Genomic DNA, 24,881 nt, shown 5'->3' on the forward strand with positions numbered 1-24,881 from the left:
TAGAGATAGATATATTAGCCAGCAAAACTAGATAAGATGGATGAATCTTATTATTGCATGATTAGAAGAAACGGATATAGGTCTATCCTGAGAGACACAGTTAGAACATGTCAAATACAGAAGTGAATGGTAGTGGCCAACCAGTGAACTGAAAACCGATCTCTTGTTGGTAGACTTTGAGAAGGGTTACAAGAGCTGAAGGAGCTTTTAATCCTATAAGGAAAAACATGCCATCAAACCAGAGTTTTCTGGCAGTATACAAATATTCAAAGATTGTACATGGATAGACCTATGGCTCCCACTTCATATGTAGCAGAGAATGGTCTTGTTGGTCACCAAAGGAATGAGATGCCCTTGGTCTAAACTAGGTATTATTACCAATTCAATGGAATGTCAAAGAGCAATAAGAGGGATTATAGAAGAAGGGCATGGGGACCGGTTAGGGATCTCATGGAAAGCAATCTGGGAAAGGAAAATATTTGAAATGTAAATATGGAAAATCAAATTAAAAAAGCAAAAAAAAATCTTGCTAAAAATAATAAATATTAACTAAGTTAAAAATAAGAAAACTGCCATCGAATAATACATATTGAATGAGAAATCTAAAGGGTCACAATCAGGCAATGGTTGTCAGAGTAATCCTAGCGAAAAGACTGATATGATGAACTATAAACACATCTCACTCCCAAATCCAGTATCAAACACAAACTGCTCTATAGGTATTCAAATAATCAAGGAGATTCCTCTGAGCTGAGGACACATTAATTGTCTTTCACTTCTTCCTTAGGACCCTTTTCTTTTGGGCAAAAAAATAAAAGGCATGAGCTGTAAGGAAAAGGACAGTGCCCTCCCCTACACCTGGCTTTTTTGATAAATATATTAATGATATAAACTCTCTGACTTAAAGGAACCATTAGAAGGAGAGAAGTCCAGTTAGTTTTGACAGGTTCCGAGCCCCTGAACCCATGTGTGGAAGGGTCAGATCAATTGTATTTCTTCAACATACCTACTCAACTCCTAGCAAAGAGTCAGTGAGATTTCCCGGGGTCAACATATTTCTTCCTTTGTTTTATACCAAGAAAGAAGACCATCTTTGTTCTCCCCATCTCTGAGCTTTTCATATTCTTTGTTCTCACTCCCAAATTGATATTTCCTCTGAACTACAGGAGAATTAGTAAACCTTATAGGCACTGAAGGAATATCCAAGAGGCATTTGCAGACACTTGTGACATCACAGGAGAAGCTAGGGCTCTCCAGGATACAAGAGATTTTTCATGGAGGGCCTAATGATGAATGTCTCTGAGAACTGCCCTGGCCTACCTGTAAACAGCTTTCTTTACATTGACCAGTTTCAAGAGTGCCTTTCCAGGTATGTCTCCCGTGACATAGGGGAAACCTTTATGTACTCCATCTCTCTAAAGCTAGGGTCTTCTCTTTGCTTCGACAGTGGTTACATGCTCTGAATGGAGGAAGTTAGTCAGGGTCCTGACATGGGTAGTAATGATGTAGGAACTTGGGAGTGTAGGAGATTCTTCTGGATAATATTTTTATTCCCATGTCCATTCCTGTGACATACAGTTCCATTTTCTAGGTTTTCTCTGTTTTATAATGGCCAGTATTTTCGCTATAGACCTTTAGGTGAATGAATATTGTATTTCACTTTCTTATTGTACATTCCTTGATAGGGGACTTTATAAATATTTCTGAATGTGTACTCTAAATTACTGTTTTCCAATTCCATTTTCTGCTATGATATTGGAAACAAATGTGGCCCGGCTATAGAGTGAGTATAATAGTGTGAATACTGTGTACTTACTTCAAATGATAAACTCCCAAATCCTTATTTTATCCAAAGATATCCATACATCAATAAAGCAAAGGACCACATGGACTATACATTTCGGTTCTCTAATCAAATTTGATAACTGTACTACATTATGTACCTTCCTGTGGTCCCATGGCCAGCCTTGAAAGTTTTAGATGTGTTACCATGATTCTTTTAAAGGCCAAATAAAAGAAACAGGGGTATGGGCAGGAAAAGGAAGGCCTGAGGGACAGTGAAACCTCAACTTCAATACCTTCATAAGTATAGGAGTGAGTCTATTAGACATTGACATTAGTAATTTCTACAATTTCTACATCTTTACATAGTTGCACAGAATCCATGTTGACATTCCACCTAACCACCATATATATATATATATATATATATATATATATATATATATATATATATATTTTTTTTTTCTTTTCAGACACCAAAACTAGATAAGAGTGATGAAGCTAAGTAGTGCTATTGCTATTGGCCAGGAAACTGATATACATATGTCCTGAGAGAAACAGCTAGAGCATTTCAAATAAAGAATAGAATGCTAGTGGCAAACAGGTGAACTGAAATGGACCTCTTGTTGGTAGATTCTGAGAAAGAATAACAAGAGCTGAAGGAGCTTTCAACACCGAAAGAAAAAAAATGCTAATGAACCAGAGCTTTCTGGTACTAAACCAATATTCAAAATCTGTACTTGGACAGACCTATGAATCCAACTGCATATGTAGCAGAGGATGGCTTTTTGGGCACCAATGGAAGTAGAAGGCCTTGGTCCTTCCCTTGGTTTGACTCAAAGTTAAAATAAATGTGAAAGGACAGTAAGGTAGTTTATAGAAGAACAGGAGAGGGACCAGTTAGGTATCTTATGGTAGTAAACTCTTGAAAGAAATAATATTTTAAATGTAAATGTACATATTTATTTGTTTAAAAAAACAAATAAAATTTGTAAAAATAAAAAAAAAATATAAGAAATAAATGAAAAGAAAACTGACAGCCAAACACAAACACAGATGTTGACTCAGAAATCTAATGGATCACTGTCAGGGTATGGTAGTTACAGATATAATAGTGGAAAGACTAGGATGGTGAAGACTCAACTAGAAACACTTCTCTCTCCCAGATATCTGTATCAGACACAAACTGCACAATAGATATCTAAAGCATGGAGGAGTTTACTCTGAGCTAGGGACACAATACTTGTCCTTCCTTTCTTCCTTAGGTCCTTTCTCTTCTTGTCAAAAAGAATTAAGGCCATATGCTCTCAGGAAAACAACTGTGCCCTTCCCATCACTTGGCTTTTGATATATATGAATGATATAAACTCTCTGATTTCCAGGACCCATAAGAACAGGGAAGTCCAGATGCTTCTGAGAGGACCCCAAATCCTGATTCCCATTTGTGGAAGACTCAGATCAGTGCTATCTGTTCAGAAATATCACTCAACCCGTACCAAGGAGTCACTGAGCTTTCAGAAGCACACATATTTCTTCCTTTTTTTAGAGCAAAACAGAAGGGAAGCTTCCTTATCTCCATATCTGATCTCTTCATCCTCTTTGTTCTCACTCCCAAATGGCTGTTTACTCTGAAATGGATGCCATTCACTAAACTCTAGAGGTACTGAAGGAATACCTGAGAAGCAGATGCAGTCATGACAACACTTGTGACATCACAGAAGAAGACAAAGCTCTCCAGGTTACAAGAGATTTTTCAGGCAGGGCCTAATGATGATGTCACTGAAAACTGCCCTTGTCTCCCTGCTAAATAGTTTTCTTTACATTGACCAGAGTTGAGGGTGCCCTTTCCTGGTTTGTCTCCTATGATTCAGTGGAAACATTTACTCCATCTCTCTAAAGCTAGAGATTTCCCTTTGCATTATTAGTGGATACATGCTCTGAACGGGAAAATTTAGGCAAGGTCCTGGAATTGGTAGAAAAGATCTTGTAACATGGAGTGGAGGAGATTCTTCTGGATATTAATTTTATAACCAGGTACATTTTGTGAAATACAGTTCAATTTTGTAGGTTTTCTCCGTTTCCCAAAGGCCAGTATTTTCCCTACAGACCTTCAATTGAATGTATATTTTATTTCACTTTCGTATTGTACATTCCTCGATATGGGACTTTATAAATATTGCTGAATGTGTACTCAAAACTTTTTTTTTCCAATTCCATTTTCTGGAATGATTTTGGCAACAAATGTGGCCTAGCTATAGAATGAGTATAAGAGTGTAAATATTGTGTACCTACTTGAAATGATAAACCCCCAAATCCTTAATTTATCCCAAAATTATCAGGGATCAGTCAAGCAAAGGACAACATGGACTATAGAATTCGATTCTCTAGTCCCATTTGATATCAGTTCTGCATTATCTACCTTACTGTGTTCCCGTGGCCAGACTTGAGGTTTGCGGTTGTTCTACAATTATTCATTCTTCTGGAATAATAAGATACAAGAAGGACAGGGAGAGGAATGGCTTGAGGTCCAGGGAAACCTCAACTTCAATATGTTCATAAGAAAAGTAGGGAGTCTATTTGACATTGTCCTTTGTGGATTCTACATTCTTGACTTAGTTAAGCACAATCCATGTGAAAATTCTACTTATCCACGTAGCGGCAGGAGCCACGCAAAGGATATATATATATAAGATAAGATTAGATAAGATTGATGACGCTAAGAAGTGCATTCTGCCAGGCAACAGATATAGATATTTCTTTTTTTTTTTTTTTTTTTTTTTGGAGCTGGGGACCGAACCCAGGGCCTTGCGCTTCCTAGGCAAGCTCTCTACCACTGAGCTAAATCCCCAACCCCAATATTTCTTGAGAGACACAGCTAGAGCATATTATATACAGAAAAGAATGTGTTTTGTAAAAATATGAAAATAAAAAAGTAAAATTTCCTGTTACCCTGCTAACTCTGGCACCAATATGTCTGAAATTCGCTGCTAGATATCTTGGAGGAAACACATTCCCACTCCTCGGCTGCACAGTGTTTTTTGCCACCACACACTTTCCTATACACAAACCCTCACATAAAAAACACACAACACAATAATCTTTGATCTAGTAGAATAGATATAATTGCCCACTTAAACATACAAATCTGGGTACCATCCATCCCTTAGGAACATTAATAATAACATGTAAATACACAGAGCAAAATCTTCGATTCACTTACCATGGCTTCTCACTCTGTCATCTTCCTTTCTCTCCTTTTTCCTCTAGTCTTCTCCTCTTCTTTCAAACTTCTCTCCCGCCCATTCTTCCTTCTCCTCCCATGACAACCCTCCTTCTATCCTGTTCCTGCCACTCACATATACTTCACAAATTCAATAGGCAGGTGGTTCTGGTGAAGTAACCTGAGTCCTGAGTACAGGACTATGCAGCTGACCTTGGGGCATTGGAATTAGTATCAAACACAGATAACTTCAGGGCAAACCACAACATGAACCCTATTGGACAAAAAGTGAACTGAAAATGGACTTCTTGTTGGTAGATTTTGAGAAAGGATTAGAAGAGGTGAAGGTGTTTTCCACCCCTTAAGAACAAGAATGCTAATGAAGCAGATCTTTCTGGTAGTAGACCAATGTTCAAAAAATGTACATGAACATATTTATGTCTCCAACTACGTATGTTGTAGAGGATGACCTTGTTGGACAACAATGGAAGGAGAACCCTTGGTCCTGCCTAGGTTTGGCTCCCGGTAAAGTAAATGTCCAGGGGCAGTAAGGGTGGTTATAGGAAAAGGGTAAGGGGACCGGTAAGGAATCATATAGTCTGAAAACTGGGAAAAGAAATAATATTTTAAATGTAAATTTAGAAATATCCAATTAAAAAAGCAATAAAATTTGTTTAAAAACTAAAAAAAAATGATAGAAATAAAAGAAAATAAATCTGCCAGCTAATCACACCAATTGATTCAGTATTTTAAGGGGTCACTGTCATGGAATGGTATTCAGAGTAATACAAGTGGAAAGACTGATATGATTAAGTTTCATCTAAAAGCACTTCTCCTTCCCACATCTCCGTGTCAGACACGAACTTCATTATTAGAATCCAATGCATGCAGGAGTTTACTCTGTGCTGAGGACAAAATACTTGCTTTACTTTCTTCTTTAGGACCTTTCCTTCTTAGCAAAAGGATAAAAGCTATGAGCTCCTTGGAAAAACTAGAGTGCCCTACCAAAACCTGACATTTGGGATAAAGAAATGAAATACATAAACTGTCTGACTCCCAAGAAAAATAACAAGCAGGAAAGTCCAGATGCTTCTGAGAGGCTCCCAGCTCCTGATTCCCATAAGTGTGAAGCTCAGATAAATGTTATCTCTTCAGTGAACCTACTCAACCCCTACACAATACTTAAAGAGCTTACCCATTGACAACGTATTCCTTCCTTTTTTTATACCAAGACAGAAGGCTAGCTTCCTACTCCCCATGTCTGGTCACTTCATCCTTTGTGTTCTCCCTCCCAAATGGCTGTTTACCCCCCATTAGTTGCCATTTTGTAAACCCTAGAGGTACTGAATGAGAATCTGAGAGGCAGTTGCAGTCATGACAACACTTGTGACATCACAGAAGAAGCTTGGGCTCTCCAGGATACAAGAGATTTTTCAGGGAGGACTAATGATGATGTCACTGAGAATTGCCATAGCCTACCTACTAAACAGCTTCCCTTGCAATGACAATATTTGAGGGTGCCATTTCCAGAATTTCTCCTGTGACACAGTGGAAACCTTTACATACTAATTCTCTCTAAAGGTAGAGACTTCCCTTTGCTTCATTAGTGGGTACATGCTCTGAATGAACAAAGTTAGTCAGGTGCTTAGCATGGCAAGAAAAGATTTAGGAATATAGAGTGGAGGAGACTCTTCCAGATAATATTTTATTCCCAGGTACATTCCTGCGACTTACAGTTCAGTATCCCAGGTTTTCTCTATTTCCCAAAGTCCACTATTTTGCCTACAGACCTTAATTGAATGAATATTGTATTTCACTTTCTCATTGTACATTCCTTGAAAAGAGACTTTAATATTCCTGTATGTGTACTCAAAAATTGTTTCTAATTCCATTTTCATCAAAGCAAAGGACAAAATGACTATAGAAATCACTTTTTTAGCACTTTTTGGAATCAGTACTACACTATCTATCTTCCTGTGTCCCCATTGCTAGACTGGAGGGTCGGATGTTTTACCATCATTGTCTCTGAAGGCCAAACATAAGATAAGAGAAGATGGGTAGAAATAAGAATGGCTTGAGGACCAGTATAACCTCAATTTCAGTAGAAACATAAGACAAGAGGGATTCTATTTGTGTCAATTCTCAACTCTACATTCTTGAACTAGTTGCGCAGAATCCATGTTACACTTCCATCTAACCACATAGCTGTAGGAGCCATCAAAAGTATGTATATATATATATATATATATATATATATATATATATATATATATATACATATATATATACATATATATATATATATGTACATAGGTATATATACACACACATATATATATATATATATATATATATATATATATATATATATATATATATACCTCTGCCACCAAAACTAGATAAGATTGATGTATCTAAAGAGTAAATTCTGCTAGCAACCAGATATAGATATTTCCTGAGAGACACAGGTAGATCATGTTAACTGCCTAAACCACACAAAGATCCAACAAAGAAAAAGAACTTCAGACCAATTTCCTCTATGAATATTGACGCAAAAATACTCAATATAATTCTTGTGAACCGAATCTAAAAAACAATCATCCATCATGATCAGGGATGCAGAGATGTTTTCATATACAGAAAATCGTCAATGTTATGTAACATATAAACAAACTCAAAGATAAGGACACATGGTCATTTCATTAGATGCTGAGAAAGCATTTGACAAATTTGAACAACACTTCAGTGTAGGGAGCGTTGAGGTAAAGCATAAATGGTGCCGAAATCCAGTCCCGTCTGGAAGTAAACGATTTATTGCATATGCACAGGCTTGTCTCCTTGCCAGGGTGGCTGTAGGGTAATTAGGTGATCCGGTGCCCTCCTGTTGTGACCAAAGATACTGCACATGTGCGGGTTTTGCCCCTGGCATCAGTTTGACGGGATGGTAATAAGCTAATGAGGAATTCATGCGCAGCCAATACCTGAAGGAAAAGTAGCAGGGGTGATAGTGGGGTGATTCATTCTCCGCCAATCCCTGAAGGACAATTAGCATAGCCACAGCCTGTTGTGTATAGAAGGCAAGTGCTTTTGCCGCTAGAGGTCCCTGTATCACCAAAGAGGTGGTATTGCCATAAAGGCTGTAGAGAAGAATCCGACAATGTTGTGTCTTCCTTGCCAGATGAGGTGTATACACTTATTGACCCCAAAAGTTTAACCAGAGAACTTCTTAACCTGATAAACAACTTCAATAATGTGTCAGGGTATAAAATTAACTCAAACATACCAGGACCCTTCCTCTCCTCAATGGATAAACAGGCTAAGAAAGAAAATAATGAAACCACACACTTCACAATAGTCCCAAATAATATAAAATACCTTAGTGTGAGTTTAACCAAGTAAGTGAATGATCTGTATGACAAGAAGTTAAAGTATCTGAAGAAAGAAATTGAGAAAGATCTCAGAAGATAGAAAGAGCTTCCTTGCTCATGGATTGACACGATTAATATAGGGAAGATGACTATTTTCCCAATAGCAATGTACACATTCAATGCAATGCAATATCCATCAAAAATCCAACTGAATTCTTTAATAGAGATAGAAATAGCAATTTGCAAATTCATTTGGAATAAGAAAATGCCAGGACAGCTATAACTATCCTCAACAATAAAAGAACTTCTGGAGGAATCATCACTCCTTAACTCAAGCAGTATTACAGAGCAATAGTGATAAAAACTGCTTGGTATTTGTAAAGAGACAGATGGATGGACTAGTGGAATAGAATTGAAGACCCAGAAATGAACCCACACACCTATCATTTGATATTTGGCAAAGGAGATAAAACCTTCCAAAGGAAGATACATAGCATTTTCCAATTAGTGCTGGTTCAACTGGAAGTCAGCTTGTACAAGAATGCAAATTATCCCATTTTTATGACCATGTACAAAGCTTCAGTACAAGTGAATCAAGGACCTACACATCAAACCAGAATCACTCAAACTAATAGAAGAAAAGGTTGGGATGAGTATTGAACACATGGGCACAGGGAAAGTTTCCTGAACAAAACACCAATGATGTAGGCTCTAAGATCACAAATTGACAAATAGGACCTAATAAAACACGAAAGCTTCTGTAAGGTAAAATACACCATCATTTGGGCAAAGCTGTAACCAACAGATTGGGAAAATATTTTTACCAATCCTTTATCTGATAATGGGTAATATTCAAAATGTACAAACAACTTAAGAAGTTAGACTCTAGAAAGCAAAAAAAAAAAAAAATTAAAAACATACGTTCTAGGGCCTCTCTGCCCACTTTTCTCAAAGTCCTAACTAATTTCATATCAAAAGTTAATGAAAATATTTTAAACCCTTTCCAAGGCACAGAAAATTATTTGCTTACAGCCAATCTGAATCAATCAGGCTGACTTTCAGTTCTTTATGAGAGGCACGAAGAAACATCCAGCCCCTACTGCTCCTATGTCCCTATGCACAGGAGGCCCAGATGGAGCTAGGTGTTTTTTTTTTTTTAAGTCAGGAATGTGAGCAGAATTCTCAGGGGTTTCTGTCCCTCTGATGGTCTCAGTCTGACCACACCACACGAGATTTGGGAGTAGGATGCTGTTAGGACCAGTTCAGATCCAGTTGCAGTTTGGACTGCAGGGCTCCTGCAGCTTGACTGCTTCTATATACATGTGTCCAGATGCACTATGCACTTTCCTCTTGGGCTAGGCCTGTGGGAACAAGTGGGCGGAGGTAGCAGTCTCTCCTTCCCTGAGGTCTCAGTATTGTCCACTCTTCTGTCTCACAGAGTTTCCAAAGGAGTTTCAAATGTTCATTCCCTATCCTGCAGGTCTCCAGTCTTTCCAATTCTCCTCCAAATGTGTTGGAGAAGACCCCTCTGGTCGAGGGGAGGTACAACAAGCCCCATCAAACAAAATGGTCTGCACATCTTCTTCTCTTAAAGGTAATCTCAATGATTTCCATATTCCACAAATGGATTAAGTCCTGCCCACTCTCTGCATGAGACTTTAATACCTTCGCCAACTGCCAAAACTTGGCAGAGAGCTTTGTCCACTCACAAAGACAGTCAAATGTGTCCCCCATCTCCACCAAAGTGCCTTTTGCAATCTGCTTCGGGTTAAATGAGTTGAAAACTGATTCTGCTGACAACGGGGATTTCTGAAATCACTATTAATCCAAGAGGAACTTCAAAGACCTCTACTATTAAAAAAGGACTTAAATCATCACTTATGATCCAAGGGGGGCAAAATACAGTCACAAATCCTCAAGTCAACCTCATAACACACATAACAGAAGAGGAGTGACAAAACTTTCTGCATGTACACCATTAGATCAAGAATGACTGCCAGTTTTTGAAGGGGCTCTTGAGAGTTTCACACCCACACAAGATATGTTAGAAAATTGTGAGTCCACCTAAGGAACTCTTGTGACTTCTTCACATAAAAAATATGATCTAGCACCCTCACCATCACCCCCAGTACTTCCAATGTCCCTATAAAACAGAGAAATATTCAAATATCCTCTACCACCAAAAAGGACCCTCCTGACTTGTCATCAGGCCCAAAAAAGACAAGTTTATCATAACACATTGTCAATGAGTCATGCAGACTCCATATCGATACAATGTACAGAGAAGATAAAACATACCCTTCCTCCTCAGGGGACTCTATGTCATTCTGTCCTGAAAAGAGGGGCTCCAAAATTTTCCACATGTACATCAGAGATGCTAGAATTTCCCAAAACTGAGCATGATTCTCTGAGTAGTACTCTATCTCAAAAAGAGACTGCAGGACAAGAAACATCTACAAAAGGAATTCTACCCACAGCCACATATTTAGAAATGGCTTGTGGACGCAACACGTGTACAAAAGATGTTCTAGGACATATTGCATATGTAGAGAAGGTTATGGATCCAACCATATATGAACGAGGAGTAGGGGAACATGATATGCAAACACCAGTGTCTGTAGCATCCTTGACATCTGAGGAAAGGGATTCCTTGGATTCCATTTGTGGAAAGAATGGATATGACCTCCGCAAACTTCACAGATGACTATAGGAACTTCTTAATCTCCTCAAGATCAGCCATCTTCCCCAACTACAGAAGATGCTACACACTCTTCCAAATATGCACAAAGGGTTTCCAGTCCTTCTTTATACCCACAAACTGACCCAGAACACCTGCCAAATACCTAAAAGCCTTTCAATTTTACCTTATCTCCTGAAGGGGCCTTGGAACCTGTTTTGCCTATCAAGCAGGGTAGGGAACCTGACACTTCAATACTTCAATATGAAAGTCTCTTTCCATTTTTCCTGCAGAGGGAATTTTTCTTGGAACTTACACAGTTACACAACGATGTCTAGAACCTCCTTATCTGCTCATGAGAGTCTCAGACCTCTCACATATGCCCCTGTCTCTCTAGGAGAGGTCACATCTCAGAGGTAGCTCTAATACCTTCCCCCCCCATTCTGACATCACACTCAGGATTTCCACATATATACACGATACATTAAGACCTTCCTCATGTGAGAAGGATGTCGTAGGATCTACTGCATCTGAACAGCATGCTTTACAACTATCCCCATCTACCCAATTAGATTTATTTCACATGTCCACTCTGTGGAGAAATACTTGACATTCTCCGTATACCAAATTGGACCACAGGCATCGAGTTTCTAGAAACAAAGGGTTAAGATTTTATCCTTTTGATGGAGTCTTTAGAAATTTCTCCTCTAAGGGAGACAGTTTCAACCTTCCCCCTTCTGCCAAAAGGGATCTTGTGCCATCTTCTGCTGCCGAAGAGTCACTAAAAGCTACAACTACTACTCAGGTGAGTCTCACACCTTCTCCATCTGCCCAAAGGGACATGGAATTTTCAAAAAAGACTAAGGAATTGTGGAAAGTTGCCAATCCTTACAAGGGCATGCCGGACATTCCATATTGTCCCAAGATGCTCAAGTAACTCTTCCTTCAACTGAAAAGGCATGTTCACCATCTGCCCTAGGTTTCAGGGAATTTCTTCACCCCTCTCTAGTGCTCCAGAAAGTGTTCTCCATGCTCAAAGTGATTTGTCACTGTGCAAATTAGACTTCAAAGATACAAAACCTTTTTTTTTATATTTACAAAGGTCTGAAGGGCAGTCCACATCGAAAAAAAATCATGTAGACCTTGTGCCATTAGCCCAAGTATATAAAAAAAATTTCCATGTCTTCTAAAGCATCTTAACATCAACCTGGCTCTAGCACTCATTCTGGGAAACATTTACCATCAGCCATACAATCCCCAGGACCATCAAAATCTAATAAGGGGTATCTAGAAACTTTGCCATCTGGCAAAAGGTCTTTAGGATGTTCAGCATCTTCTCCATGAGCTTGGTGAACCCATAGAACAAAAGAATTAAACCATCTTCCCAGGGTGTTTTCCCAAGATCCACATATTTCTTCTTTACTTTTATACCAAGATAGAAGGCCAGCTTCCTTCTCCCCATCTCTGTTATCTTCATCCTCTTTGTTCTCCCTCCCAAATGGCTGTTTACTCTGAACAGAAGGCTAATTGGTAAATCCTAGAGGTACTGAAGGAATTTCCGAGGTGCAGTTGAAGACACGACAATACATGTGACATCACAGAAGAAGCTAGGGCTCTCCAGGATGTAAGAGATTTTTCAGAGAGGGCCTAATGATGATATCACTGAGAATTGCCATGGACTACCTGCTGAACTGCTTTACTAACATTGAGTAGATTCAAGGGTGCACTTCACAGGAGTGTCTCCTGTGACACAGTGGAAAACTTTACATACTTGATCTCTAAAGCTAGGGAATTCTCTTGGCTTCCTTAATGATTACATGCTCTGAATGGTGAAAGATAGCTAGGGACTTGGCATGGGTAGAAAAGATTTAGGAACCTAGAGTGGAGGAAATTAATGTGGATAATAATTTTATTCCCAGGTCTAGTTCAATTTTCTCAGATTTATCTGTTTCCCAAACACTAGGATTTTCCCTATAGTCCTGTAATGGAATGAATATTATATTATATTTTCTTATTGTACATTCCACGATAGGGGACTTTATAATATTCCTGAATGTGTACTCAAAAATTCTTTTTTCCAATTCCATTTCTGCAATGATTTTTGGCAACAGAGGTGGCCCAATTATAGAATGAGCATAACAGTGTAAATGCTGTATACATACTTCAATGACACACTCCCAAATCCTTATTTTATCCAAAAATTACCAGATATTAATAAAGGAAAGTACCACATGGACTATTTAATTCGTTTCTCTAGTCCCACTTGATATCAGTTCCGCAATATCTACCTTCCTGTGTTTCATTGCCATACTTGAGGGTTTTGGATATTTTACCATGATTCATTATTAAAGTCAAACATAAGATATAGGAGGATGGAAAGCGAGAGGAATGACTTGAGAACCAGTGAAGCCTCAATATAAGTAGTTTCAAAAGAACAGGATGGAGTCTAATTGGTGTTGCCATTTGTGGATTCTACAGTCTTGACCTAGATGCGCAGAATTCATGTTAAAATTCCTGCTAAAATTATAGCTGTAGGAGCCAACAAAAGTACATATATATACATCAGCCACCGAAACTACACAAGATTGATGGAGGTAAGAAATGCATTCTGTCAGATATAGATATTTCCTGAGAGACACAGCTAGATTATACAAATACAGAAGTGAATGCTAGTGGCATACCAGTAAACTGGAAATGGACTTCTTGTTTTTAGATTTTAAAAAAAGATTACAAGAGCTGAAGGGCTTTAACACTACAAGAACAACTATGCCAATGAACCAGAGCTTTCTGATACTAGAACAATATTCAAAGAATGTACATGGACAGAGTTATGGCTCCAACTGCATATGTGGAAGAGAATAGACTTGGTGGGCACCAATGGAAGGAGAAGTCCTTGGTCCTCCCTAGGTTTGACTCCAAGTTCAAGGTAATGTCAAGGGGTAATAAGGAGGGTTATAGAAGAAGGGCAGGGTAACTGGGAAAGGAAATAACATTTTAAATGAAAATATAGAAACATCCAGTTAAAAAAAGCAATAAAATTTGCTAAAAAATGAAAGATATAAAATAAAAGTAAACTGCCAACTAATTATACCTGTTGACTTGGAAATCTACAATGATAGTCAGAGTAATACAAGTGGTAAGACTAAGATGATGATATCTGAACTAGAGCACTTCTCTCTCCCAGATAGAAGTATCAGACAGAAACTGCACTATAGGTATCGAAAACATTGAAGAGTTTACTCTGAGCTGCGAACATAATGCTTGTCCATCCCATCTTCCTAAGTAACTTTCTCTTTTTGAGAAAAAATATAAAGTCCATGACCTGTCAGGGATACAACTGTGCCATTCACAACACTTGACTTTGGAATAAAGGAATGAATGATATAAACTCTCTGACTTCCAGAAAGCAAAAGAAAAGGGAAGTCCAGATGCTTCTGAGAGGCTCCCGGCTCCTAATTCCCTTATGTGGAAGGCGAAGTTAAAGGCTATCTCTTCAGAGTTACCCCTCAACACCTAACAAGGACATACTAAACTTTCCCAAGCACCACATAATTTTCCTTGTTTTTTTTATACCAAGACAGAAGGCCAGCTTCCTTCTCTCCATTTCATATCCTTCATCCTCTTTTTTCTCACTTCCAAATTGTCTCTGAATTAGGCCAAATAGGAAACCTTAGAGGTATTGAAGGAAAATCTGAGAGGCAGTTGCAGTCATGACAACAGAAGGAGCTAGGGGTCACCAGATTATAAGAGAGTTTTCAGGGAGGTTCTAATGATAATGTCACTGAGCAGTACCGTGATCTACATGCTGAACACTTCCTTACATTGACCAGATTCAAGACTGCCTTTCCCAGGTATGTCTCAGGAAACACAGTGGAAACCTGTATGTACTACATCACTCTAAAGTAGAGACTTCTCTCTGCTTCTCTAGTCGTTACATGCTCTGAATGTAGAAAGTTAGCCAGGGGCTTAGCATGGGTAGAAACGATTTAGGAACATGGAGTGTAGGAAATACTTCTAGATAATATTTTTATTGAGGTTCATTCCTGTGACATAAAGTTCAATTTTCTGTGTTTTCTTTCTTTCCCAAATGCCAGTATTTTCTCTACAACCTTTAATTGAATGAATATTGTATTTCAATTTCTTACTGTAAATTCCTTGATAGGGGACTTTGTAAATGTTCCTCATTGTGTAATCAAAAATTCTGTTTTCCAATTAAATTTTCTGCAATGATTTTGGTCACAAAGGGGGCCCAGCTATAGAATGAGTACAACACTGTAACTACTGTGTACCTATTTCAAATGATGAATTCCCAAATCCTTTTTTTTTACCAAAAAAATTACCAGACATCAGGAAAGCAAAGTATAACATGGATTTTTTAATTCGGTTCTCTACTCCCATTTGATATCAGTAGTACCCTATCTATCTTCCAGTTTTCCCATGGCCAGACTTGAGTGTTTAGGATGTTTTACCATGATTCTTTCTTAAGGCCAAATGTAATCTACCAGATGATGGGCAGGGGAGAAGAATGGCTTGAGGACCAGTTAAATGTCTACTTGAATAGGTTCATAAAAACTGGAGGGAGTCTATTTACATTGTCATCTGTGAATTCTACATTCTTGACATAGTTGGGGAGAATCCTTGTTAACATTCCGCCTAACAACGTAAGTGTAGAAGCCTCCAAAATTATTTATATACATCAGCCACCAAAACTAGATAAGATTGATAAAGCTAATAAGTGCATTCTTCCAGGAACTCGATAAAGATATTTACTGAGAGACACAGATACAGCATGTCAAATACAGAAGTGAATGCTAGTAGCAAACCAGTGAACTGAAAGCAGACCTCTTGTAGGTAAATATTGAAAAAGGTTAGAAGAGCTGAAGGTGATTTCAACCCCATAAGAACAACAATGCCAATAAACCAGAGCCTTCGGATACCAGACCAATAAACAAAGAACGTACATGGACTGATCTATGGCTCCAAATTCATATGTGGCAGAGGATGGCCTTTTTGGGCAAAAATGGTGATGATGCCCTTGGTCCTCCCTAATTTGTCTCCCAGTTCAAGGGAATGTCAATGGACAGAAAGTCTGGTTATAGAAGTAAGAAAAGGGAACATGTAGGGATCTTAAGGGAATAAACTGGGAAAGGAATTAATATTTTAAATGTAAATATAGAAAACATCCAGTTCAAAAAAAGCAATAAAATTCTCTAAAAAATATGAATGACATAAAAGAAAAGAAAGATGCCAAGTAATCACATGTATTTCCTAGGAAACTGAAGTGGTAGTCTGAGTAATACTAGTGGAAAGACTGAGATGATCAAGTCTCAACTAGAAGCACTTCTCTCTGCCAAATATCAGTGTCAGACACAAAGTGCTCTATAGATATCCAAAGCATGAGTTTACTTGGAGCTAAGCATACAATACTTGTTTTTCCCTTCTTCCTTAGGACCTTTTCTTCTTTACAAAGTATAAAGGTCATGACTTATCAGGAAAACAAATATGCCCTTCAAACACTTGGCTTTGGAATAAAGAAATGAATGATATAAACCCACTGTCTTCCAGGAACCATAAGAACAGAAAAGTCCAGAGTGTAGGAAGTTCTTATAGACAATATTTTTATTCACAGGTCATTCCTGTATACTCTATCTAGTTTCCAGTGTTTGAATGCCCAGACATAAGGGTAGGATGATTTATCATCATTCTTTCTTAAGTCCAAAAGTAAAATACTGGACTAAGGACAGGGAGAAAAATGTCTTGAGGACCAGTTAAACATATTCTTCAATAGGTTAATAAAAACAGGAGAGAGTCTATTTGAAATTGTCATTTGTGAATTTTACACTATTGACATATTTGGCCAGAATCCATGATAATTTTCCACTTAAACATTTAGGTGTAGGAGCCACCAAAAGTATATATGTATACATCAGCCAACAAAACTAGGTAAGATTGATGAAGGTAAGAAGTGCTTTCTGCCAGGCACCAGATATAGATATTTACTGAGAGGCACAGATACAGCATGTCAAATACAGAAGTGAATGGTGGTAGTAAACCAGTGCACTGAAAACGGACATATGGTTGCTAAATCTTGAAAAAGGATTAGAAGAGCTGAGGGTGCTTTCAACACCATAAGAACAACTATGCCAATGATACAGAGTTTTATTGTACTAGACAAATATAAAAAGAAAGTACATGTACTGACCTATGGCTCCAAATGAATAAGTGGCTGAGGATGTCATTTTTGGGCAACATTGAAAAGAGAGGCACTTGTCCTTCCTAGTTTTTCTTCCAATTCAAGGGAATGTCACGAGCCAGAAAGGCTGTTTAGAGAAGAAGGAAGGGGTTGGGGATTTAGCTCAATGGTAGAGCGCTTGCCTAGGAAGCGCAAGGCCCTGGGTTCGGTCCCCAGCTCAGAAAAAAAGAACAAAAAAAAAAAAAAAAAGAAGAAGGAAATGGAATGCGTAGGGAACATATGATCAGGAAACTGGAAATTGAAATAGTATTTTAAATGTTTATATCTACTTAAAAATCTAGTTAAAAGGAATTAATTTTGCTAAAATATAAAAAAATGAATGATACAAAAGAAAATAAATGTGCAAAGTCATAACAATTATTGGCTCAGAAATTTAAAGTCATAGTCATAGTAATACTAGTGGAAAGACTGAGATGATGAAGTCTCAACTAGAAGAATATTCTCTCCCAAGTATCAGTGTCAGACACAAACTGCACTATAGGTGTCCAAAGCACAGAGGAGATGATTAACTTGAGTTAGGGACAGAATATTTGTTTTTCCCTTCTCCTTAGGACCTTTTCTTCTCGACAAAAAGAGTAAATGTCCTTAGCTCTCATTAAAACAACTGTGCCTTTCACAACACTTGGTTTTTGGAATAAAGAAATGAACGATATAATCCCTCAGGAACCATAAGAACAGGAAAGTCCTGTTGTTTCTGAGAGTCTCCAAGCTCATGATTCCCTTATTTATAAGGCTCAGATCAAGGCTATCTTTTCAGCGATATCACTCAAGCCCTACAAAGGACTCACTGAACTTTCCAAAGGACCACATTTTTCTTCCTTATTTTTTATACCAAGACAGAAGGCCCGCTTCCTTCTCCCCATTTCCAAACACTTCTTCCTCTTTGTTACCACACCACAATTTGCTCTGAATTAGAGAATATTAGTAAAACCTATTGTTGAAGGAATAACTGAGAGGCAGTTGCAGTCACGACAATAGTTGTGACATCACAGAAGCTAGGACGCTCAAGGTTACAAGAGAGTTTTCAGGGAGGTCCTAATGATTATGGCACTGAGAACTGCTGTGGACTACCTGCTGAACACCTTTCCTTACATTGACCAGATTCGAATTTTCACTTTCCAAGTATGTCTCCCGTTACACAGTTGAAACCTATACATAACACATCTCTCTAAAGCTAGAGACTTCTCTCTGCTTCACAAGTGGTTACATGCTCTGAATGGAGAAAATTAGACAGGGTAGAAAAGATTTAGGAACATGGAGTGTAGGAGATAATTCTAGATAATATTTTTTTGGTTCTTTTTTTCGGAGCTGGGGATCGAACCCAGGGCCTTGCGCTTCCTAGGTAAGCGCTCTACCACTGAGCTAAATCCTCAGCCCCTCTAGATAATATTTTTATTCCCAGTTTCATTCCATTGATATAAAGTTCAATTTTTTGTGTTTTCTCTGTTTCCCAAAGGCCAGTATTTTCCCTACAGACCTTTAATTGAATGAATATTTTATTTCAATTCCTTATGGTTAATTCCTTGATAGGGGGTTTTGTAAATATTCCTCAATGTGTACTCAATAATTCTGTTTTCTAATTCCATTTTCTGCAATGATTTTTGTCACAAAGTGGGCCCAGCTATATAGTGAGTATAACAGCATAAATACTGTAAAACTACTTCAAATGATAAACTCACAAATACTTATTTTAACAAAAAAATTACCAGACATCAGGAAATCAAAAACAACATGGACTATTGTATTTGGTTATCTAATCCCATTTGATATCAGTACTACACTATCTAGCTTCCAGTTTTCCCATAGCCAGAACTGAGGGTTTAGGATGTTTTACCAAGATTCTTTCTTAAAACCAAATGTAAGATACCAGATGATGGGCAGGAAGAAGAATGGCTTGAGGACCAGTTATACGTCTACTTCAGTAGGTTCATAAAAACAGGACGGAATCTATTTGCATTGTCATTTCTTAATTCTACATTCTTCACATAGTTCGGCAAAATCCATGTAAACATTCCACTTGACAAAATAGGTGTAAGAGCCACCAAAATTATATTTGTACTCATCAGCCATCCAAACTAGATAAGATTGATGAAGGTAAGAAGTTCATTCTGCAAGGAACCAGGTATAAATATTTACTGAGAGATACAGATACAGCCTGTCAAATACAAAAGTGAATGCTGGGACATACCAGTTAACTGAAAACAGACCTCTTGTTGGTAAATTTTGAAAAAGGATTCGAAGAGCTGAAGGTGCTTTCAACCCGAGAAGAATAACAATGCCAGTGACCAGCGCTTTCTCATAATAGACAGATTTACAAAGAAAGTACATGGACTAACCTATGGCTCCAAATGCATATGTTGCAGAAAATGGCATTTTTGGGAAACATTGGAAAGAGAAGCTCTTGTATTCCCTACTTTGTCTCCCAGTTCAAGGGAATGCATTGCGGCAGAAAGGCTGGTTTGAAAAGAAGGAAATGGAACGGGTAGGAACCTTATTGGCAGGAAACTGGGAAAGGAAATAATATTTTAAAAGTAAATATAGAAACATCCAGTTATAAAACAATAAATTTTGGTAAAAAATAAAAAAAAAAGAATGATATGAAAGAAAGAAAGCTGCCAAGTAAAAAGACATCTTGACACAGAAATCTGAAGTGTTATTCAGAGTAATACTAGGGGAAAGACTGAGATGATGAAGTCTCAACTACAAATACTTCTCTATCCCAGATATCAGTGTGAGAGACAAACTGTACTATAGGTATCCAAAGCGTGGAGAAGTTTATTCAGAACTAGGGATACAATACTTGTTTTTCCCTTCTTCCTTAGGACCTTTTCTTCTTGAAAAAAAGAGTAAGGGTCATGAGTTCTCAGGAAAACAACTGTGCCCTTCACAACACGTGACTTTTGGTATAAAGAAATTAATGATATAAACTCTCTTATTTCAAGGAACCATAAGAACAGAGAAGTCCAGATAAGAACAGAGACGTGCAAATGCTTCTGAGATTCTCCCAGCTCCTGATTCCCTTATGTGGAAGACTCAGATCAATGCTATCTCTTCAGCGATATCACTCAAACCCTACAAAGGACTCACTGAACTTTCCAAAGGACCACATATTTCTTCCTTGTTTTTTATACCAGGAAAGAAGATCAGCTTTTTTCTCCCTATTTCTATTCTCTTCATCGTCTTTGTTATCACTCCCAAATGTGCTCTGAAGTAGAGGCCTATTAGTAAACCCTAGAAGTACTGAAAGAATATCTCAGAGGAAGTTGCAGTCACAACAACACTTGTGACATCACAGAAGAATCTAGTGCTCTCCAGGTTAGAAGAGAGTTTTCAGGGAATGCCTAACAATGATGTCACTGAAAACTGTCATGGCCTACCTGATGAACACCATTCCTTACATTGACCAGATTCAAGTTTGCACTTTATAGGTATGTCTCCTATGACACAGTGGAAACCTTTATATACACCTTCTCTCTAAAGCTAGAGAATTCTCTGTGCTTGACTAGTGGTTACATGCTGTGGGGCGTGGCATGGGTGAAAACGATTTAGGAACATGGAGTGTAGGAGATGTTCCTAGATAATATTTTTAATCCCCGGTTCATTCCTGTGACACACAGTTAAATTTTCTAGGTTTTCTCTGTATCACAATGACCAGTATTTTCCCTACAGATGTATAATTGAACGAATATTGTATTTCAATTTCTTATTGTAAATTCCTTGTTAGGTGACTTTGTAAATTTTTCTCAGAAATTGATCTCAAAAATTCTGTTTTCAAGTACCATTTTCTGCAATGATATTGTCACATATGGGGCCCTGATATAGAGTAAGTATAATAGTGTAAATTCTGTGTACCTACTTCAAATGTAATCTCTCAAATTCTTATTTTATCAAAAAATTACCAGACAACAGGAGAACAAAGACAACATTGACTATTGAATTCTGTTTCTTGTCCCATTTGATATCAGTACTACACTCTCTAGCGTCCAGTGTTCCCATGGCCAGAATTGAGGGTTTAGGATGATTTACCATGATTCTTTCTTCAGGCCAAACGTAAGATGCTGGATGATGTGCAGGGAAAAGAATGACCTGAGGACCAGTTAAACGTCTACTTCAGGTTTGGGATTTACCTCAATGGAGAGCGCTTGCCTAGCAAGCGCAGGACCCTCGGTTCCTTCCCCAGCTCTGAATAAAAGAGAAAAAATCAAGTCTACTTCAATAGGTTCATAAAAACAGGGGGAGTCTCTTTGAAATTGTCATTTTTGAATTCTATATTCTTGACCTAGTTGGTCAGAATCCATGTTAACTTTCCAATTAACTTCATAGGTGTAAGAGCCACCAAAAGTATATATGTATACATCAGACCAAAAAAAAAAAAAAAAAAAAAAAACTAGATAAGATTGATGAAGGTAGGAAGTGCATTCTGCAAGGAACTGGATATAGATATTTACTGGAGACACAGATACAGCATGTCAAATACAGAAGTGAATGCTAGTAGCAAACCAGTGAACTGAAAACAGACATGTGGTTAAATTAAAAAAAAAAAAGGATTAGAAGAACTGAACGTGCTTTAAACCACATAAGAACAATGATGCCAATGAACCAGAGATTTTTATAACTAGACCAATAATCAGAGAAAGTACATGGACTAGCCTATGGCTACAAATGCATATGCTGCAGAGGATGGCCTTTTTGGGCAACATTGAAAAGAGAAGCCCTTGTCCCCTCTAATTTGTCTCCCTGTTCAAGGCAATGTCATGCGGCAGAAAGTTTGGTTAGAGAAGAAAGATATGGAACAGGTAGGGATCTTATGCACAGGAAACTGGGAAAGGAAATAATATTTTAAATGTATATATAGAAACATCTAATTAAAAAGCAATAAATTTTGTTTAAATATAAAAAAATGAATGATATAAAAGAAAAGAAAGCTGCAAAGTCATCACAAATATTGACTCAGAAATCTGAAGTGGTAGAGTAATACTAGTGGAATGACTGAGTTATTGAAGTCCCAACTAGAAGCACTTCTCTCTCCCAAATATCAGTGTCAGACACAAAGTGCATGATAGGTATACAAAGCATGTATGTGTTTACCTTTAGTTAGTGACACAATACTTGTTTTTCCCTTCTTCCTTAGGACCTTTTCTTCTTGCGAAAAAGTGTAAAGGTCATGAGTTCTCAGGAAAACAACTGTGCCCTTCACAACACTTGGCTTTTGGAATAAAGAAATAAATGATATAAACCCTTTGACTTCCAGGAACCATAAGAACAGGGAAGTCTACAAGCTTCTAAGAGCCTCACAGTTCCTTATTCCCTTATATAGAAGCTCAGATCAAGGCTATCTCTTCAGCCATCCCACTCAACCCCTACCAAGGGCTCTCTGAGTTTTCCAAAGGACCACATATTTCTTCCTTGTTTTTTTATACCAAGATAGAAGGCCAGCATCCTTCTACCCATTTCCAATCTCTTCATCCTCTTTATTATCACTCCCCAATTTCTCTGAATTAAATGTCAAGCAGTAACCACTTTCAAAGTATGTCTCCTGTGACACAGTGGAAACCTTTATGTACTCCATCTGTCTAATTCTAGAGATTTCTCTCTGCTTCACTAGTGGTTTCATGTTCTGAATGGAGAAACTTGTTCAGGGGCTTGGCATGGGTAATAAAGATGTAGGAACATGGAGTGTTGGAGATTCTTCTAGAGAATATTATTATTCTGTATGTCACAGATTTTTTCCTGTGACATACAGTTCAATTTTCTAGGTTTTCTCTGTTTCCCAAAGTCTAGTATTTTCCCTACAGACCTTTTATTGAATGAATATTGTATTTGAATTTCTTATTGTAAATTCCTTGAAAAGCAACTGTAGGCAGCTGCGACGTGCCAGGACTCTAAGTTGGTGCTAGTTTCTGCCTTCCACCCTCCCAATGGTGAGCTCTCCTTTTAGTAAACTATTCCTTATTTGGCTATGCCACCTGGCCTGCCAGATTCTGCATTTTGAAAGCCTATCTGCATGACCCATTTGGCTTGCTAGGATTGGCCAGCACTATCTATTTAAGTTTGGTTTGGGGGTTCCCTGTGGTCAGAAAATTGTATCAACGTTCCTGAGTAAAACTCGTCGAAGAAGATCTTCACTATTCGTGTCTTACATGCTGGTCGAGGGTGGACACGGCAAGTGGTGACCCGTAAAGGGACCTCCTGATATCAGAACTTCTTGCAGTCGGGGCATCGCTGGAAATTTCCCAAGGTAAGGTGGGACCATAAGGACCATGGGAAATAAGTGGTTATAAATTCTCAGGGTAGTTAAAAAGTAAGTTCTCGGTAGAAACAAACTGAAATTAGGAAGACGCTTAGGAAGTCACAGCAGCCTAAAAAGTTTTGATCCTGAGGACCTCACAGTCTCATCCAATTTTTCTGGCTCTTCAAGAGCTGTTTGAGCATAAGGAACTAAAAATAAAAAGGAGCACCATAGAGAGATTTTTGTGTGAATGCCATGTCTTTGCTCCCTGGTTCTCAGACTCTGGTAACCTTACTGTGGCAAGTTGGGAAAAAATAGGGAAAGACCTTGATTTTGCATTGGAACAGGGGACTCTAAGACCTGGGGTCCATCCAGTGTGGCATTTACTGCATAGTTGTCCTGAGGATCAAAAATGTTGTTAGGCAACTATAGAGAAGGGGAAAGCTGCCCATGAAATGCTTCAAGAGGAAAGTACAGAAAACCAGGGAAGTACAAAGGAGACAGACTCAGAAAAGACAGATATAGAGGAAGAAACAGACGAAACAGATTAAGAAGAAGAAAAGGAAAAAGTCTAAAATGGTGGACGAACTCCATAGGAGGGTCCCCTTAGCTCCTCCTCCCTGCAAAGTTGTAGAGGGAGAAAATAAAGTTTCAGGTGCAGGGGGTCCTCCTGTGGTTAACAACGGCACTGTACATGTGCAGGGTTTTCACCCGGCATCAATTGGCTAGTAATATGCTAATGAGGGAGCAGCACATTGCTAATGAGGTAATTCATGCTCCACCAATCCCTGAAGGACAATTAGCATAGCCTCTGCTGCTGTCTATATAAGGTGAGCACTCTTGCTGCTTGAGGTCCCACTGTCCCTGTTCAAGAGAGCTGTACAATAAAGGCTTGTTCGCAGAGGAATCCTGTTGCCACGGCTTCTTCTTGCGAGACATTGGGCATGCAACAACCAGGTAGTCCATTCTGTCCAGAAGTGTGGGAGCCAGTCCGCACAGAAGTGAATCTGGCCTATCCTGTTTATGTGGATGCTAATCAACAAAGGTATCATGAGCCTTTAGACTTTAAGGTTATCAAGTCCCTGAAGGAATCAGTAACACTTATGGCATTATGGCCTCATTTACCATAGCTTAAGTTGAGGTCTGACACAGATTTTGCATGACTCCTAGTGATTGGATTAAACTTACTAGGGCCTGTCTTAGACTGGGACAGTATTTGTATTGGAGAACTTGTCTTATTGAGTTTCCCAATGAACATGCTGACTCTAACTTGGCAGCAGGGCGAGGGGCAGCCAGTCTGTCTGGGATAGAGATATGCTGCTGGGTCAGGGACGCTTTGCCAATGCTCAGAC

At 38.4% G+C, this 24,881-nt stretch overlaps 2 long non-coding RNA genes across 2 annotated transcripts in view; both read left to right on the forward strand.

Annotated features, from left to right (window-relative positions):
- The first annotated feature begins 1,282 nt into the window (after positions 1-1,282).
- The window catches only part of LOC134484728 (uncharacterized), a 76,912-nt gene continuing 53,313 nt past the window's right edge, over positions 1,283-24,881 (forward strand). Inside the window, exon 1 of the long non-coding RNA XR_010062453.1 lies at positions 1,283-1,369. This is a non-coding gene — a long non-coding RNA (uncharacterized LOC134484728). The remainder of the gene's footprint in view (positions 1,370-24,881) is intronic.
- Positions 13,798-22,578, forward strand: LOC120099721 (uncharacterized). Its single transcript, XR_010062458.1, has 2 exons — positions 13,798-13,973; positions 22,432-22,578. It is a non-coding gene; the product is annotated as an uncharacterized LOC120099721 (long non-coding RNA).

The sequence above is a fragment of the Rattus norvegicus genome (genome assembly GCF_036323735.1).
Source record: "Rattus norvegicus strain BN/NHsdMcwi chromosome Y unlocalized genomic scaffold, GRCr8 chrY_unlocalized_39, whole genome shotgun sequence".
In the NCBI taxonomy this organism is placed as follows: domain Eukaryota; kingdom Metazoa; phylum Chordata; class Mammalia; order Rodentia; family Muridae; genus Rattus; species Rattus norvegicus.